The sequence below is a fragment of the Mus caroli genome, unplaced genomic scaffold, assembly GCF_978045245.1.
Source record: "Mus caroli unplaced genomic scaffold, Mus_caroli_1 scaffold_7, whole genome shotgun sequence".
NCBI classification, from domain to species: Eukaryota; Metazoa; Chordata; class Mammalia; order Rodentia; family Muridae; genus Mus; species Mus caroli.
The window spans coordinates 42,929,504-42,950,025 of NW_028227262.1; the positions used below are offsets into that span (position 1 = coordinate 42,929,504).

The window sequence follows — 20,522 nt, forward strand, 5'->3', positions numbered from 1 at the left end:
CAATGCGCACATAAAGAATCAGTTTGGTCATTCACTGATAATTTATTTATTCTGTCTCCATCAGAAGCCCAAGGCGCTTTGGGTCACAAGAAGGCAAGTGACTCTGTGTCTTCAGCTTTTCAGCTGTTCAAGAGCTAGATACCATCACTACATCTACTGTAGAGGATTACTGAACTATTAAGTTGGAGCTCTGAAGTCATTTAGTGACTTGCCAAATGCACGCCAAATATTCAGTTAGTGCTACTTGCTACAAATAAATGATGTTCACTTAGAGATGTATTCTCTGAGTGTGTCTTTCAAAGCTTTGTGAGCTCAGAACTTTGATGGTGATATGACAATATTAAAAGGAAGAGAGACTTGTGAGAACCTTTTCGAAGAACCAATCACTTTTGGGTCAGATTTAAAGCCTGCTCCATAAATGGGACCAATAAATGACCTTGTTAATGAGGCCAAGAACCTTGGGCTAGATAAGTCATTGGCTTTAAGAAAAAACTAATACCTATTATTGGTCCTCTAAATGAACACAGCAAATCTACAACTCCTTGTAATGTAATTTGATGCCCAGGGATCAGTGAATCACTCAGCCATCAGCAGAGAAGCTGCTTTTGCAATAGATTGTCATTAACAAGGAAAGCCACAACTGGATAATGTGGAAAATATGAAAGACTTTGGAGTATTCACCCTTAAATAGGATGACTGTATCAATCACACCCCTCCTCTCAAGACTCAGTAATCTATGCCAAAGAGGAGGGAGGAAAGATGCTAAGAGCCAGGGTTAGTATTCATGGAAACAGTGGCTCTCAGACACGACAAGGCTGAAGCCCACAGGAACTCACAGAGACTATAATAGCTCACAGAACACCTCCACAAGCTCACTCCAGACAAATTCCAAGCACTGAGAAGGGGAACTAGGCACACATTTCTACCCCTAGCCAAGAAGTTTTATATAATTGATAGCTACTGGGAGGGGGAAGATTAATTTTCCTCATAGGTATAAACTATATCAACTACACTCTAAGCAGGCTCTGTACACAGAAGTACTGAGACAACATAAATCAGATTCTGTGATTTTATGTGGGTGTTGTTGCTGTCATTATTGTTTCTGGATTTTCTTTGTTTTAAGAAAGAGAAAGAATAAAGAATTGGGTGTGGAGGGACAGGCGTGATGTGGAAGGAGTTGAAGAAGCAGAAAGTATATGATCTAAATATATTGGAATGTAATGTAAAAAAAAAGTGGAATGGGAAATGTTACATGGGCACTTCCTTTATAAAGGATTACACAGTTTCTGCATACTCCACTCAATCTTTGTGAGAGGGAGTTGTTATACCAGAGGATTACTAGTCATGGAATCTGTATAGTTTTCTGGCTGACTGGAAATCTCTTCACATCATTTTGATCCATTTTGGTGCCATGGTCAAAGAGGCCCTCACCTCTCCAGCACCATGTTCTTGTATTTAGTTTTGTTTGGTTTTTGTTTTAATATAAAGATTTCACTACACAAAATGGGCTATCCTCAAACTCCAGCCTTGTCCTCCTGGACCTAGAGATTGCAGATATACACCATCATTCCAGGTTCAATGCATTTTTTATTTAGGAAGTGAACAGTCTCTGTCATTTTATAAAAACAAAAAATGGACTAAGACCTAAAATATGAACTTTTGTGTTATTTTACACAGAATGCTTTTAACTTTGGTACTTTTTCTAAACAGAAGAGTAATTTGTATATATTTAGGTAGGTATGATAGTTCAGAATACTGTCTAACAAATTCATAATATGTGCAAATATTTATTACTATCACTTGCTGAAAGTAAAATGAGAAATGCCTGGGTAACATGAAATACATCAAAAGCTCAATTTTCCAAGTATTTCAAAGAAGATTCCAGTAGATCTAGGATCATAGCCCTAACTACACTCAAGAAAGTACCTGGCTAATATATAACAAACTCAAAAGCAATAAAATAAAATACTCCCACACCCAGAATCCATCCTTGCCTGAATATACGTAGATGAGGTCATTGTAATGTGTCACTGGAGCTGAGAGCTACACATCGACCTTTAGTAGACAGTTTCTGTCTTGGATATGGTGGGGAGATAGGGGAAAGAGAGTGCAGCTTATTAAAGTTCTATCAATGAGTTTCATAATATTTCTAGTAAGTTTGAAAAAATCCTAATATAGGAAATTTTAAAATCAATATTTTCTAAAACTTGTTTCTGGTGAGAATTTTTTAAAGCCCTATTTATATCTAGAAGAATTGCTGTTCTACAAAACCTGCTCCAGCTCCCAAACCTGGCTGCACATCAGAATCACAGGCCTAGCTTATTTAAGATGCAGTCTCCTGAAGCTCATCCCCAGAGACTTGCTTCTGTACCCATGGAGTGGGGCTGTGAGGTTTTATTTTCTTCTAAAGCTGCCAGTGTTTTCTGACGACAGTGGTTTGTTGCAATTACCCAAGAGAGTTTATATCTAGTCCTGAAAGCAGGACGTCCTCTTTCACTTCCAGGATAAGGACAAGAGAAGAGATTCGATGTCCAACATGCTTCCTCCAATGACTTGCTTTCCAAGTTCTGTAAGAGCCTAGTTAGACTGGGAACCTGCACTATTTGGATATCATGGAACAAGTCGAATGTGAAGACACTTATACTAGGGAAGGCATAAACTACCTTGGAGAAATATTTAAATCTCACTGCAGAAAAACTAGAGCTCTTGGCACTAGGGATTATCCACTACAAGTTTTCAGACTACCCACATGCACACACACACACACACACACACACACACAATGACTCTTCTTTACTGCGGTAACAGTCTGCAGAAACATTAGCAGAAAAGTATGTAATAGCTAGACACAGCAACTTTCAGCTTTCATCTTAGGAAATGTCAGAAGTCACTGGGTGATGTACACTGTTTGGAAAAGGAAATAAGCCTGTTCAAAACAGCAACTTGGAAGCCATTGCTATGAAATATGTTACAGCTTCCTTTGAATGAAACCATACCATGCACCTCACATCTGGAAGCCACAAGATGGGAAAGGCAAATACACGCCAAGGCTTTGGGTGCTTTTTCTCCATTCTGCTAAGCCCTCAGATGTGAATACTCACTGAAACTGTAGAAATGCTGGACAAAAGCAAGGGGTTTCCTTGTTTCTTGAAAGACTACATGGCAACCAATGACAGACAGCGCAAAGATAATATGTTTGCCTATGGCATGGAACCAGGAAATTGAAAGATAAGATAAGCAAGGTCATCTGTGAGAAGTTTCAGTCAACTCTGGGAGATACACCAAAGAAAAGTTTTATCAGAAAAGCTACAAGGAGACGATGGCATAAAAGAAAATCTAGTCTGCAGTGGCAAATACCACAGGGTAGTGCCCCCAGGGTAGCACCACAAGGAACAAGAAACCCTAGGGTTTTCAGCTCTGCACTACTAAGCTAGATTTTAAGTGTCTGAAAATCCTAAATTGCAATCCTGCAACTCTGGCATCTGTTATAGATAACCTTCTTATTAACTTGACTACATTTGGAATTAACTAAAAACTTAAGGGTCTAGGCACACCTATGAAATGTTTTTAGTTAATCAGACCATTTGAGGTAGGAAGACCCACCTTAACTGAGGCTTATTTGAGGTCAGAAGATGTACCCAAAATCTAGGTTATACCTTCCTGTAACAGCCTATATAAGGGGCAAAGAAGAAAGAAACTTGTGCTCTTTGCCTGCTTGTCCTTGTTCACAACTCACTGACATTAAAGCCTACTTCTTCAGGATTATGACATAAATTCAAAACAAGCTAAGACATACACACACACACACACATGCAGACACATATTAAAAACACTTACAGTAAGATGACTATCGGTTCATTTCCCAGTGGGAGGGTGGGCTTAGAATTTATTATCCAACCAGACTGAAAATGTGAAAGAGATTTTACTGCTAAGAAAGGCAATTTGTTTCTGTGACTATATGTACACATATATGTGTATGCATATTCATATGTATATACATATCTATATGTATATATATGTGTATGTAAAGATATTTGCATGTGTGCATGTGCATGTTTGTGTAAAACAAATACCAAACGCTGTTACTGAAAATGTTATAAAACAGTATTGGCTCCTTTTTAAGACTGTCTAAGAACAGCAAATGGTATGAGGAAAGAAAGTTGTCTCAGTCAAAGGAGAAAAACAGAATCAGGTCGGAAATTAGATAATATAGTAGGTGGCACTGAATAGCTTATGAGGATCTCAGTTATAAAAATCTCTTAAAATGGGAGTGTGGTGTTACATTCAAGGTAACAGCGTTTGCAAACATACAATGACAAGATATTTCTTTATAATATAAAAGCATTTTATTATTTTGTGAGATTCTTTTTCATTACAAATATAATAACATTAGTTATTTGCTTCTTTTCTTACTTCTCTAATTTATCCTCAACCTCTTTGTAAATTCCTATGTATATTGAATGTATATATGAAATATATTTAACAGCTATAAATATTTTATATATAAATGCAATTGTACTTTTGGGGCTAATTAGCTCTTATCTTACATAATTAACCTGTGGCTGAATTGGAAATAAGAACTAATCAAAGGTCTGTCAGTCACAAATTTCGAAGCTCAGAGACTAGAGATGCCAATGCATACATTCTCCCCCACCCCCCATTCAGATATGCAAATGAATTCACACAGAACTTACAAATTTCACAATGTCATGTTTCCCAACCTGTTTAAAATTTCATAAAAGCTTTCTAAGGAATATAGACTATTACCAATTTTCATAACATCCCCTGATTTTTCTCATATGATAAAGTTTTTTTTGAACAGTTCTATGAGATTCCACAGTCCTTCTCCATTCTATGCCTAATGCTAAGAGCAGATTTCATATTCTAGTCAGTGATATAATGTGATAAAAGACTGATGTCATCCCACAAAAGCCTAAGGTCCATTCATACTTCTCTCCTGTCGACACATAGGGTTTCATTCTATGGACTTTATATTCATGTCCTTTCATAAGTGCTCCTCATAAACAGGATGACAGCTCCATCCCTCTTCACTTAGCTGCATTATCAACTCTCTACAACTTCTAAGCAACAGCCCCATATACTATATCATGCTACCATCTGAGTTTTCTTTTCCTTAGAACCAAAGAACTCCCTGAAAAAAAAATAAGAAAGAAAGAAAGAAGAGAAAAAAGAAAAAAGAAACACGATATATGCCAGAAGTCTATCTTTTAAAATAGCCATGTAGTAACTCACTCAAGGCTGATCCATCACTGTGACGGATAAGGTGGTAGGTGGAATACTCCAGAGTTTCTGACCTTCGAGGATAAATGGGTTGATATTACTCTACCACCAAGGGAAGGAAATAGAAAGTTATGAAAACACGTTCCCACTGAATGACGACGCTACTTTCCAGTGTGATTCCACTTCCTGAGTACTGGTTATTGGTTATCAATTTGATGCTATGTTCTTCCCTCAGTTTTAGGGAGGGGTGTTGAGACAGGGTCTCACTATGTAGCCCAAACTAGTGGTGAATTTTCATTGCTTCAGCCTCTCTTTCAAAAGGCATATGCCACTCTGTGGGCATATATTTGAAAATTATACACAAATGTGCACACACACACACACACACACACACACACACACACACCTAAAAGTGCTTATTCTCTGATTATCCTTTGGTTAACCTCTATGATATTTATTTTCAATTATATAACTTTGGGTTTACTATACAATTAATTATATGACTATGTACTTGACATCATTTAATCCTAATAGCAGGAAGCTGGTCAGTTAATAATGTGATATATATCCCTGCCTATACATTCTTTATTCTTTATCCAGATCTCATGATAAAATGAAGATTTTTAACACAACAGATCTAGAGTGAAGAACAAACTTTGAGCAAACACGCATTTATGGACCACAATGCCACCTAGATGACAGGCAAATATCGTATGTAAATAAGCTTCTCTTCTAAATTATACAGTTTACTGTCACTGTGTAAATCCGTGTTCTTTGTCAATAAGATATAGAGTGCATAGCATCAATGACCAACAGCAAGCTCAAACTGTTACTATTGTTGGGCAATTCGTTATATTTCTTCCACCTGTTTTAATTAGTTAACCTCATAATTCACAATAATTGGGGGGATAAAAATTCATAACTGGTAAATTGTCCAAAGAGAAATTATTAAAATCTCAATTACTACAGAAGCATAGTTAGGTGGATTTTTAACTTCCTTTCCATTGAATGAGTATACTTTGGGACATTCTAAGTGCTAAGATATAGAAATAGTAATATATGGAAATGTTGAAATAGTAATATATGAGATTTCAGAGTGAGTTAATATGGCACATACCAAAAGAAAATATTTAAAACAGAATGGAAAATGGTAACTAAATTCTCATCATATGCCTTGAAAAAAGAAATATATAACAGTAATTAAGACAAGCAAGAGAGGTGGTTAAATTATGAACTATAAACAATTGGTGATAAATATATCCTTGAATTCAATAAAATAGTTGTTAAATTTACATACAAACATCAATACAAACTTACTAAAAATGTTTCACTCTTCAAAGGCCATAAAAATACATAAGATATAAAATAACTTTTTTGTCTTCAAATATGTAAAACTCATTTGCAGCATGTACATTAATAATAAACCAGTCATTTTTCTTATGCTTACTAAATTTTGAAATTCAAAGCATCCATACAGTAACTGCTTTGCTCCAGGAAAAAAAGAATGGCGAAAGTCATTTCCTAGTACTGTCAGCATTACAAATAAAAGAAAGTATACATCTACTATAAAATTTCAATCACACTTGACTGAAAGCAACTCGAAACATTTTTGTGTTTCTCCTTCGTCACATGTCAGCCTTTCTTTCATAGGTTGGCAAGATGGGCTATAGCTGAAGTACAAAGCATACAGATAAGAGCTCAGAAAATAATTCATCCTTTATAATAAATAAGATTCTTGTCCATAGCCAAAACCATTTCTCCAAAACGAAGACTCCAATAGTGCCAATCTCATCTTGGTTCTGATACAGTGACTGGCTGTAATCACCATAAAACAGCACATTCTACAGACGCTTCCCTGCTTTGTCTCTGCACAAAGAAAGGAGTTTGCATTGCCTGTGCTATGGGTAAGGACGGGTGACAAACATAAATCATTTCTCTATTTTTAAAATAATGGATTTTGAGGCCTACAAATCATAATATCCACGTAGTTGAGCCATAACACAGGCAAGATGTGAATAAGTACATCAGAAGCACAGGATCTCAGTGTTCTTAAATGATGCTCAAATCATGTCACTGGCACCAGGCTTTTTTTTTTTAAGATATTTACTTTATTTACATTTCAAGTGCTATCCCAAAAGTCCCCTATACCCTCCCCCTGCCCTGCTCCCCTACCCACCCACTCCACTTCTTGGCCCTGGCGTTCCCCAGTACTGGGGCATATAAAGTTTGCAAGACCAATGAGCCTCTCTTTCCACTGATGGCCGTCTAGGCCATCTTCTAATACATATGCATCTAGAGTCACGAGCTCCGAGGTACTGGTTAGTTCATATTGTTGTTCCACCTATAGGGTTGCAGACCCCTTCAGCTCCTTGAGTACTTTCTCTAGCTCCTCCATTGGGGGCCCTGTGTTCCTGTTTACAGATAACAAACTAACTTGAGTCTTCTTAACCAAATACATTCCCATTATAAGTGTGAGGAGAATATGAAGAATGTTAAAGAAGTCTTATTTGTATTTGTTACTCTGTGAGTGTGTGTGTGGGGGTGGGGTGGGGGGGGGTTGATAACATGTCAAGGCTTAAGTTTGTCTTTCCTTCCACCATATGTGTCCCAGGGATCAAACATGGGTTGGCAGCATTTTCAGCAAGTGCCTGCACTCACTGAACCATCTCACCAACCCCAATTTGGATAATATAATAAATAAAAATCAATAAATACATACATAAATAAGCACAAACAAACCAGAGAATATAGATAGAATTAGGAATCTCTATGTTTGCCGCAGTCCCAGCTTTATGACACATGAAACAATGTTTGTCATCTATACAGATTGAGTCCCAATCTAAAACATGAGTTTATTGTTTCTAAGAAGGCAGTTAAATATATATACTGAATTTAGAAGCTGTATTACAAGAAATTTCCTAATATTTATAAATGATAATTCAGAAAATTGGAAGTTATTGTGCTTGGAATAAAAATGATGACTGAATAACAATATTACTTTCAGTTATAACTCACAGTATAAACCATAATGCACTTATAAATTGTGCCTAATAGAAGAATTGGGTAGAGGTAATGATGCTGTGAGTACACCATCACCCCATTACAACTGTGTCTTTACATACATTCCAGCCAACTGTACAGTATCGAGACAATTACTGTGGTGTCTGAAATCCTGGTCATCAAGTTAAAGTCAAAAGAAAAAAAGAAAAAAAAAACCCTAGATACTTAAAGTTGGATTTGAATAACTTGTGTGACCTTAAAATGATATGAAAGTAAATTACTTTTTCAAAGATATTTTTAAAGAAGAAGGCATGCTATATTCAGAGTCAAATTTTGCAATGAATTTACTGAATGTAGTTAAGACAAGAGAAAGTCTACAAAAATGAAACAGAAATTCAAAGGTTAAGAGCACTTGCTGTTGGTGCAAAGGATGCACACTACTGCTCACAAATATCTGCGAATCTGCTTCCAGATCCCTCTGCTGGGCTCAAAGTGTACTATACACATTTCTTACACATAAATGCAGGAAAGTAATCAAACATATCAAATGGAAATAAATACATCTTTAAAACAATATATAGTCATGGTGCAAAATATATCATAAATATGTATTATCAAAGCAGGTTATCTTCTATTTCCATTATACTATGGTGACACCTTACTGCAATATATTATCAGAACTCAGCATTTAGAAAACAGAGAAACCAAGAATTTCAAACATGGATGTGAGACATTAATACTATTATTTTCTTACAAAAAGTTCCCAGGAGTCTCACTCGGAACGTATTTATGCTTACTGTGAATGCTATTTAAACAGCCTATATATTTGATTTTCTAGTTTGAAGATATTAAGAAGCAGACAATAGAAAAGGCTAGTTCACGAAAGCAAAGAATCTCATTTAACATTTTGGCAGTCAAGAAAGACACACAAGAGTGACCTGTGGCGGCGTCAACACCCTAGAAACTCACAAGGAGATCTTGTTATATAACCCAGTGTCACAGTACTACAGAAATGGGTGACAGAACAGAGTACACTATGCATTATTTCAATAAATGCATAGGCCATCAGTATATAACATTTTCCATGTGTGTTACAAGGATAGATGCAGGGTTAATGTACCGCTATGGTTTACAGTATGTGCCATGATCACTCTGCAGGTATATGGATACATGTGTGCACATACATGTGGATGACAAGGATCAATAGCAAGTATCTAATTTGCTCTCTGTGTGATTTGTTGGGACATGATTAGTAGCTAACTGAAAACAGAAGTTATCAATCAGCCAGAGTAGCTGGTAAAACGCAGGGACCCTGATATCCCTCTCTCCCCAATTCTAAAGACAAAAGTGTTTGTTGCCTCAATTGCAGATTTTTTTCCACTGGTCCTGAGAATCCAAACTTAGATCTTTACCCAAAATCTTGACTCACCATGCTATGCCCCCCAACACAAGCACTAAAATCGTATGTACATTCTATGGGATATTTTCAGTGTCTCTGTAACAGATATGATTGATGTCATATCAAATATAAGTATATAAGCAATAAAATAACACAAAAATTGCCTCTGGGAGAGGTTACCACATGCGTGAGTCCATCCAGCTTGCAAGAAGTACAAGATTGGTTCAAACTCATCAGCCTAATGAATATTCTGTTGGCAGCCGACTCTCTGTCTTGAATTGTCAAGGGGTAAATGAACGCTGAGGTGGCTCTGTGGGTGAAGGTGCTTACTAAGCAAGCCTGGCAACATGAACACAATACCTAAACACCTAACAATGAAAGAGGAAACAAATCCACAAAGATGTCCTATGGTTTCCTCAAATGTGCCTTGGCATACTCACACATATGCACACCCGGTAAAACGCACACATAAGTACAATAATATAAATAAAAATGTTTAAAAGAAGTGAGCTACGCCTGGGCTTAGTGGATTTGTCCTATGTTCTCAGCTACCTAGGGAGGTACATTTTATGGGCTCAGGGATTGAAATTTGGCTAGCATGCAGAAGGGCCTTTGTTTCAATCCCTTATACTGAAAAGAAAAATACATTTTATTTTGTTATTTATCTGTCTATTCAGGAAATGAATTAATTCTTTATCACATTTCAAAGGTACATTGCTATTTTTAAGCCAAATCCTATTCACAATCATTTTCAATGAAAAATGCTTGATAACCACGTTTGTATTGTAACCTGTACTAGGAGTTAGATGTGTGACTTATGCTGTTGTTATGTCTCTCTGTACATCACTCATTTATAACTGCAGCAAAATCAAAAAACAAAGCCAGGCATCTGAGTTAACTCACAAATCTGCAGAATCTAGAATAGCTAGCTAGCTAATAGAAGATCACCTGTGTCACATGACAGAGTACTCATATTTACATTTCAGAGTTGAATGGACATCATAACATAGATGACAGTACAAATTTATATAACACATATGGCAGTGTGCCTAGAATCAAGCCTGAAAGAGCATGGCCTCTCAAAAAAGTCATATGTTTTTGTTTGATTTTCTCATTCAAACTGGACCCATTATATTATAAGAACATGTTCAATGCCTGCCCTTTCTGCAAATGTCTGTGACAGCCTTGAAAGCAAGACATGAACATGGAACATTTCTACCAACGCAACTGGGTAGAGGCACAGAGTTTCTGGTATATGAAGTTGAACCTAATGGCAGAAAAGGAAGTTCATAATGGTACATAAAGAAAATCATATGCGTTGTTTGAAATAGTTTCTTTTATAAAGGATATCTGTTATAGTTCATGTGTATAGTTTCTTTTATAAAGGATATCTGTTATAGTTCATGTGTATACACAGGGCCAGAACGAAACATCCTAGTTTCTGCAATTTCAATTAGTAAAGAGATAGTTATCAGGTGACATGTGGGTCCTGGGAATTGAACATAGGTCCTCTAGAAGAACAGCAAGTGCTCATAAACACAGTGTCATCTCCCCAGCCCATGAGCACTCTTTAAATCCGCAGTCCATGTTCTTCACTATAACTATTAGAATAAAATAGGGACATTTTTAAAAAGTGTTCAAGATCATTGTGGTCTTCCCCTTGTTTCTGCTGTCCTGCCCCTCATCTTCTTGTGAACCAAATTCCCTCCCTCAAAACCACTCCACATTTTTTTTAATTTATAGGAAAATAGGCATTGAAAAGATTATGACCTGAAGCAGACCTTCCTTAAACATTCATAGCAAATAATTTCTATTTCCAACCCACAATAAATATGATTAAGTGTAACCCAGAAAAACAAATCAAATTCTATCTAAAAAAGAACCAACCCCACAGTCATTCTTGCTTTAGAAGTATTAAAGATTAAATATCTACCACAAATATTTTAAACCAATATGTATTATTTGCTCTATTTATCAGAAATGGCACAAACCATAGCAAATATCCTACGAACATAAATTCTTAGCTTAACAGAATTGGTGTCCCCTGGCATGTTCTGGGAGCAGTAGCTGGGAAGGATTTATGTAAGAGAAACTTAAAAGTGACTACGAGTGATCATCGACAAAACAAGCTATTTTAATTTTAAAATAATTTATTCATGGTGCGATATGTACTTTGAATGGAATACTACACATCAATTCCATAAACGTCTTTTGTCTTCAGGGACTACCACATTAAAGTAACTGGTTACATTTATTTATTTTTCATTTATTCATGTTTTTTATTTCATTTTGCTGCTGAAAGTAACAAAGGTAGTGAAGATACCACCTTGCCTTCAGGCTATTAAGTGTCTATTAATGTTGACTAGTGCTATAGTTTGAATATTTTTAATTTTAATAGTTTTCTTTTTGAAATGAGAATATAAGTATACCATTCCAACTTCCCTTTCCTCACTCCAACCATTTCTAGGTAATGTCCTTGCTTTCTCTAAAATTTATAATCTTCTGAAACTTTGATGAACGCTACTACAATATGGATGACAAAACTATTTCTTACTGAGGGTAGTTAATTCTGTCACAATCACACAGATACTACACAATGGGTATAGAACCGGTAATAATTCTGATTTCGAGCTATTATCAATTGTCCCAAGGAACTCACATGGTGCTCAATGCTTGTTAAATATAGAATGTTACCAAGTAGTGGGCAGGGCTGCAAACTTCTCCTGGGTTCCATAGAGCATTGTTTCTGTTAAAAGTGAATGTATTGCATCCTGAGATCCCGAAAGTTATGAAAAAATTCAGGAGGGCTGCTCACTCACAGTAGCACACAAACAAGTCTGATGCTACTATATTCAGTGGGCCTGAGTGACACTAAAAGAGGCTATACGTTTGAGGAGTGACATTTGAAGAGGATCTTATGCAAACTGTACTAAACACAGGAGAGAAGGACAGCCAGACAAGCAATGTAAACAAAGATACGGAGGAGGATCACATGATGAGTTCTTAACTGGAAAGACAAGCTGAGGTGGCAAAACTGAGAGGAATAGGAAAAAGGCAGGTGAATTCGCTCAGAAAGAGGAGGATTCCTAAGTGGAGCCCATGCTCCTCTCAGAAGAAAGAATCCTGCCTATAGATGTGGTTTTAGCGTACCTCTGTCATTGTTCTTTGCAGAGAAATAAGCTTTGAGGAATATGAGAGCTCGGGGTATGATGTAGTGACACATACACGTGCCTGGGTAGGGAGGATGCCAAATGATTCTTGGCTAGAACTATGATTTATTACAATGGAGTGGAACTGCTGTGAAACCCACAACTAAAATAACACATCAAAAGAGTTCAGAAGAAAAAAAAAAACAAATAAAAATGCTCCCATCCTTATCTAGAATTCTTTGTTCTTTTTTCTTCATTGATCTCCTGAATCAGTACTGACTCTACAAATTAAAAAAGAAAGAAAGAAAGTAAGAAAGGAAGGAAGGAAGGAAGGAAGGAAGGAAGGAAGGAAGAAAGAAAGAAAGAAAGAAAGAAAGAAAGAAAGAAAGAAAGAAAGAAAGAAAGAAAGAAAGAAAGAAAGAAAGAAAGAAAAGGAAAGAAAACACCCAGCTCAAACCAGCTAAAGTCAAAGGCAGTTTATGAATTAAAAGTCGCAAAACCACCAGGGCTTTTCACTTCAGGTCTTTTGGAGTGGAAAACTGAAACAAAGCAAGAAAGTGTCCCCTGTCTCCCCCTGCAAGCTCAGGCCACCCTGGTGTGAGCTTTCTTTCTGAGTGACTTATGGTGATTCTCCAGAAGAGAAAGGCTTTCCTTCTGGTGGCAAGTCAATGTTCCAGGTGAATCTAATCTCCTATCTATAAGGGTTAGCTCAGGAGCCAGTGTGAAGTCCTCATGGAAGGCTTGGGATCTGCCTGGTCCAGTGATCTGTGCTAGGCAATTTCCTTTCTTTCCAGGAACAATCCAGTCTGAAAAGGTAAAATCTGTGTTATTCTGACCTTGATCATATGGATAGTTTTGTAGTTTTGGGGCTTTTTTTGTTTGTTTTTCTGTTGTTGTTTTTTTGGTTTGTTTGTTTGTTTGTTTGTTTGTTTGTTTTAGATTTATCTTTATTTATGTGTGTCTGTGTTTCTGAGTTGTAGGTGAATGCATGAGTATGAAGGGGACTGTTGAGGCCAGAAGACAAACAATTCTGCTAATCCTAGAATTACAGGGGGCTATGAGCAAGAAAAGTGGGTGCAAAGAAGCCAACACTGGTCCTCTGCAGGAACAGTGAGAAGAATTCTTAATCTGGGAGCCACCTCTCCATCCCAAAAGTTCCAACTTCTAGGAAAGACATGGGTGCAATTCTCATCACACACTAAGAACGAGGTAATAATAAGACCCAAAGTTAAATGGGAAATGGGGATGTGTGTTCCTAAGAGAAGGAGCTAATCTCCCTTTTCACAATTGCAGTGGGAAACAGGGGAACAAGCTGCTGATCTCATGGGAAAATGACAGGGAAGTTATTCTGAAACCCATTTCCCTTTCTCCTAAGGCATTCAACAAGACTCCTCCCATTTCTTTTACAGCAAAGTGACCCTGTTCGGTCCAGTGAGCATATGGACAGACAAATCATCATAACCACTGTCAGACTTGGCCCATAGAAACTTCTAGAGACTTCTCTGGAGAATTTCTCTGCTTGCACACTATAAAGTCATTGAAAGACCAGGAGTCTATGGACGCAGAGGAGGGCAAAGTGTAGGCAACCCAATTCTACAAAGGCCTTCATGGAGCTCCAGGCAATCAGGAACTATGCAGCAAGCACTGTACTGTCTGAGATGATTACCATGCTATCACTTCCTGTTTGGATCAACATATCAAGAACCTGTGGGTCATGGCCAGTTGGACATTTGACAATATGACAGTGTGCTTAAGCTTCTTTATTCCTTCAACTCCATTAAAACACATTAAGAACTTGAAAATATATGTGCACATACAAGTTGGGCATTTAGCTCAATGGCAGAATAACTGTCTAGAGTGCACAAGAGGGCAGGCCAGATACCTCAGTGCATATTGGTGATGCTGTCAAGTCTGATTACCCCAGGGCACACATGGTGGACAAACAAAACTGACTCCCACATCTTGTACTCTCCATAGGTGCCATGTTATATTCCCCTCTATTCCTACACACACACACACACACACACACACACACACACACACACACAAATTAAAAAAAAAAAACTAGAATGCAAAAGGTCCTGTGTTCAATACCAGCACCTGTCACTTTCCCTTACATATCTATGACAGGGAAAACAGGGAAGGGGAAGGAAAAGGTTATATATTTAAAAATGCAGATTTCTGAGGACATCTGATAGAAATTCAAGAGGAAAATAATACAAGCAATTTGGGAAGAGGTAACATAGATAGGATTATCAATAACTGAAAATCCACACATGATTACTAACTAAAAGGGGGAAACAATTACTGTAGACTCTCCTTTGGAAAGAACTGTCTTGCCACTTGCTATTGGCCACCCACCTTTCCACTATGACCACTGGCATGTTTATAAAAGAAAAACATGCAAGCTTATGTGAGTCAAGGGTTCTCCTTTAAAGTAGATGGGTTAAAATGCCAGGATAGCACTCTGAAAGAGAACTCTATCTGAGAAGACACTATGATTGTGGGACAGGTCCCTCCAATCATGCACAAAATGCCTTAACATGTAAATTCTGCAAAGCTGTGAAAATGAGCAGAGGGTGTCTCCCTAACAGGTGAAATGACTCAAACAGAAACAAATCATCCCTTCTGCCCACAGTGAAGGTAAGAAAGACCATTACAGCCCTACATCTCCCAGAAAAGGTGTTTGCTGAAAAACTACAAGAAACTTAGCTCCCAAATACCTCTGTATGAGGAGAACTTACTCAGGGCTTCTCCAATGGGAGCATAAGATAAAGGTCCTTTGGGGTAAGTGGCACTAGTGATTTACTTAAAAATCAAAGGACATTGCAACGAAAGGGAGGCAATCTCAACTATGTTCTCAGGATGCTGGGTAAATCTGTGTATCAAACTCTACTCTGTATGTATTCTTTACACTGTGTTCTTTGTTGTTCCTCCAGGAATTTTTAATGATATTGATATGCACAGGGCAAAAGAAGTGGCTTAAATGAGAAAAGTGTTCTAGCCCAAACCAAAAAGTACTGTAGTGTCCCTGCTTAAAACAAAATTATATATATATATATATGTTTATATATGTTTATATATATATTTAAACTCAGACTATGGTTCAGATGCTGACACCATCACAGACTATTTTTTTTCAATTTTTACAATGTTTTTGTTCATTTCTGCCAGCATTTCCTCAGTTGTACAAGAGACACAAGTATAGCGACTTAGAAGGACAAAATACTTAGAAACAAATCTTTTCCTGCCTGAGGAGCCAAGGAACTGGGGGAGCCCGATTAAGTAGCTTGTAAGAACGAATTAAATCGACAATGACAGACTGTGAGAGAATGCTGACTGCTCCCCTCTCCACAGCTTTTCTTACGGGCTATGTAGGGAGAGCACATCTTCCAGCCTCCTTTAAACATGGAACTTACACCCTTGTGGATCTGAGTTTTACCCATTGTCCCTAAGCAAAAGTGACTGGCACCACCTGCCAGCCGGGGCAATTAACACCGAGGCTCTTTCTTCTAAAAATTCCATGGGGATCAGCAGAATTTCACCACAGAACACATGAAGATTGCTCTCTGACTCACACCTTTCAGAATTGCTGCCCCAAATCACCCATATTGGGACATGACATGGATTAAAATGTATTTTAGGCAGGAAGCAATACTCGTCTCTGACTTGTGTATGAGAGATGTTAATCTAGGCAATCCACTAGAGTCAACTTCTTTGATTGTTTTACCTCACGTTTTACACCTATGAAAAATCTCCTTAAAATGGAGATTGTTCTAGCTTTAAAGCCAAGGAAACTCGGGCTCACAGAAGGATGAAATTATCTTTGCCACTCCCTAGAGTTCACTGACTAGAAGCAGATTTGGAACCACGAGAACCTGCTGTATGATCAAGGGTCTTCCTTCCCTGCACACAGACTTGCAGTGTGGACAGTGTTCTAGCTTTCTCCCTTGGTCACTTCCGATCCATAGTATGTTTCTTCTTTAAAACTACATATTTTCCCTTATATGCCTGCATCCAGAATTAGGAGAAGTCCTCCCAAGCACTCCTTCTTAGGGCTCATCCCCCCGGCACTCTCCTCATGACAAGCAAACTGGCTCTGAGGAGACAGGTTCCCAGTTCTTTTGCAACTGGCTACTGTGTCACTGGTAATGAATGACAGACACAAACAAAAAAGGGAAAGGTGACAGGAACTCCCAAGCTGGCAGTGGTCCCTTAATAGGAGTGATGGCCCAGTGATAGCAACAATTCCCCGGGATACATAACACAGCACCACTGACTATCTTTCATTGCTGCTTTCGTGAACTGTGAATTTCACCATACCACATCAGCAAACATCCTCGAATCTTAATGATGTAGTGATCTAATTTTCTTCTCATATAAAATAATAAAAGAAACTTAAGACAAACACGGATGAAGAAAAAGAAAGCAAAGCACAAACTACTGGAGTCTTTGCAAAACTTCAAATGCTGTTTCATACAAAACAATATAAAACAATGAAAACAAAGATCTATCCACATCAAAGAATAGAGGCCTACCCCTGACTACCACATGACATCGATTTGTTTGGTGAAAACCCTATAAGTGCAAGTTCACAACCAAGTTTAATTTCACCTGATAAAAAGAGAGGTGACAGCTAAGGCATATTGCCTCTAACTTTGAATATAACAAAGAAAACTAAAGACATTGAAGCCAATATCAGATAAACTTGGGGATGTCAGAAAGTTGAAGAAGTCAGGCTTATAGAGGATGGTTTCAGTTGACAGGCTTAATTAATTAGGTTATTTTGATTGTGATTTTTTTTATAAAGACTTAAATTGAAGATAAAAGTTGTCTTTGGGAACTTTTGAAAGAATTTGTAGCCAAAAGACTCGGGGCTTAAAGGAGAAAAGAGCAAGACATGTTTCTGAACAAGGAGACATGGATAAAATAGATGGTTAAAAGGATGCAACCTCATTTGACAGATTTATTCTTTAATCACCCTTAATCAGGTACTTATGGAATGACTACAGAAGAAGGTTCTTAATTACTCCCTAACTGACTTGAAAGTCCTCAAACCTAAGAAATTACAAGTGAATTGACAGGCAACAAATGAGAGATCTGCCTTTGTTTCCATTTCCAGAGGCAGCTTTAACAACAGGTGACTTCTCTGAGTTGTAGCCTCTATTTCAAAAGAGCTCTCCCAGCTTGCAAGCAACCTGAGTGTTCCACACTGAACAGTAATGAGGCTTATCATTATGATCTCTTATACCAAGACAGGCAGTTAAAGTCGGTGAAAACCATTGTTTTTGTTTTTATTTTAAGTGACAGGAGGGGGGTGGGTAGAGTTTTATAAAGTAGCAATACTCATAATCTTAGTGAACTAGGGTTTTGATACTCAGCTATGTTTCCTACTGCCCACAAACTACTGGAAATTCCCAACCAGCTCTGAATGAAATCTAGATGAAAGCAACAGGAGCAGATATAGAGAGAAATCTGAGTTGGCTCTTGATCACCCAAGGCATGTCTGTAGTCTGATGTGATGCTCTTTTTCAACCCCCTGAACTGAGACAGATAAAGCCTGCTCTCCAGGAAAGCTTGAAACATTGCTTAGGATTCCCCCGACCCCCACCCCCCCCCCCCATCTACAGCTGCTTGTGCTCCTACTGTGCTAAGGAGCAAGAACCAAAAAGCTCAATATGCCAAAGCATCAAAGCGCGTTTCAAATTATTCTATGTAGGTGTCCAAACGAATCAGTCCTGTTGCGTTTGTTCCTTGAAACATCCAGCGCCGGTCACTGTAAATGACTGGAAATGCCCACGCGATTAAAAAGCACCTGTATTCTGAAAAACAAGTCCCGCCCCCGTATTGGTTCCGTATAGGAAACAAGAAAAAGTTCAGCGAGGGGACTCACAGGACCTGCCTTACAAACAATCCTGTAAGGTGCCACCAAGATCTGGCTTGCCATCCTCCAGGCACTCCACACTCCCAGGATTATCAGTTACACTGATTAACCAGGTCACAACCTCCGCAAACCTTTGCCAAGGGAACATAGTGCCTGAGGCTCACAATCCTGCCACCTTATCTTCCCAATGCTCTCCACAGCATCCTTGCAACAGCAGTAGCGCTGTGCTACAGAATGCATTCGTGCATCAGGTTCTGCTTGGTAAGGAGACTGAGGAGCCTACCTATGTCCACCTAGCCCACGCCTTTCAGTTTTAGTAAATATTTATACACTAGAGAAAGGTAAAGAACAGAAATGAAGGAATAATTTTGAGAGCAAAAGGGTTAAGGGTTGGCATTTGAGGGACGCCTGATGCCCATCTCTCTTGCTGCTTGGACAGAGGCTATGATGCAGTTAGTTGCCTTTGCCTTCTCCAAAGAAACTGAACACACTCCCCTCCCCATAAGTTATTGGAAATACATGCTGCACCTACAAGCTGTCAAGTGTCCTCCACAACACAAGAGACCTGGTCAGTGTTGTTCAGCGCGGAACAATCGCTGTGCTTTGCAAAGAACCATGCACTGTGTGGGCGCTCCAAAAAGGAGCGTTTCAAAAGGGATCGCTCTTTCATGAGTCCCAGTCTCCCAAGCCCTGATGTCCAAGTCCCTTCAAATTTCAGCCCAACTTCATCTGCTCATACTAAGGGTTGCACCCAAAGGGTATGGATACGCAGGCACCCACAGCATAAAAAAAAGAAAAAGAAAAAGAAAGAAAGAAAAGAAAAAAAAAAAAGAAAGAAAGAAAGAAAAAGCAAGAAGGTGCCCACGGAGCAAAGGCGCACAGAGAGGGCAATCGCGTGACCCAGCTGAAGATGCTGATTTTAAAGGTTCTGGATGCATGTTCTGCTATAGGCTCTTCGTTTGGTGGTCGTAATGCAACGCAACAAACTTCTTTTCACAGTAATAAAGGAGAAAACTGGTCGCCGTGAGGTACCAGTGGCGTCCAGGGGATGGATAGAGTTTTCTCACCTCCTCACAGCCTCCCGGACAGCCCAGCAGGAGCGACAACCCTGGGCACTCATCTGTCCATCCCCAACCCTTAAGGACCATGCTCTTTTATCTCAAGCCACAGACCAGGGTGCCTGGGACAGTGCGCTCCAGAGTCGGGCTGGACTTACCCAAGACGCGGAGCACAACGCCTAGGAGAACTGGGCTTGCTCCACTGCCAACGTCCGAAGGTCCCGGCGGAGTGGCAAAAGCTCCCTACTTGCGACCAATCCTGGTTATGAACCTTGTGCTCTGTGGCTGCCGCGCGTTCCTCTCCCTCCCTACGCTGGTGGCAGCTCTCAAAACCCGGCGCACCGGAGTTCAGGCTGCAGTGGTTCCTTTGCAGCCACTAGCGGAAGACTCACAGGGAGGGGGCGAGACAAGGGGAGGGCGGGGGCGGGGGGAGCGCTCAGTGGAGCTGGGCATGCTCAGTGAGCCACCAGAGGCAGTGCACCCTTAGGCGTAGCACCTGCACCGCCCTGCCCTGGGGAGGCGACCCCGAGTACCCACGCGGGACACTGGTAAAGGGGGCATTGCTGGACATGACTAGCTCTGGCTGGTTCCTGGAGAGGGACATAAAGGGTGTGTTTGTGCTGGTGTACAAAGAGGATGGCATCTTCCTTTGCCACCCGAGTACTGGGGAACCAGGAGGTGGGACCGACCTTTGGCTTCATGCACAGTCGGAATCCGGAGGATCTTTAAGGTGGTCTGGCCGCGAATACCACCTCTGGGCTGAGAATCGCTTCGCATGGGTTTGGGATGAG

General features: G+C 39.1%; 1 protein-coding gene across 2 annotated transcripts in view; it reads right to left on the bottom strand.

The window, feature by feature from the left end:
* Positions 1-20,086, bottom strand: part of LOC110295865 (contactin-4) — a 1,019,336-nt gene extending 999,250 nt beyond the window's left edge. For both annotated transcript variants that reach the window (XM_029478665.2, XM_029478667.2), the window contains exon 1: positions 19,890-20,086. The gene's annotated coding sequence lies outside the window, so the exon portion shown is untranslated. The remainder of the gene's footprint in view (positions 1-19,889) is intronic.
* Positions 20,087-20,522: the final 436 nt, after the last annotated feature.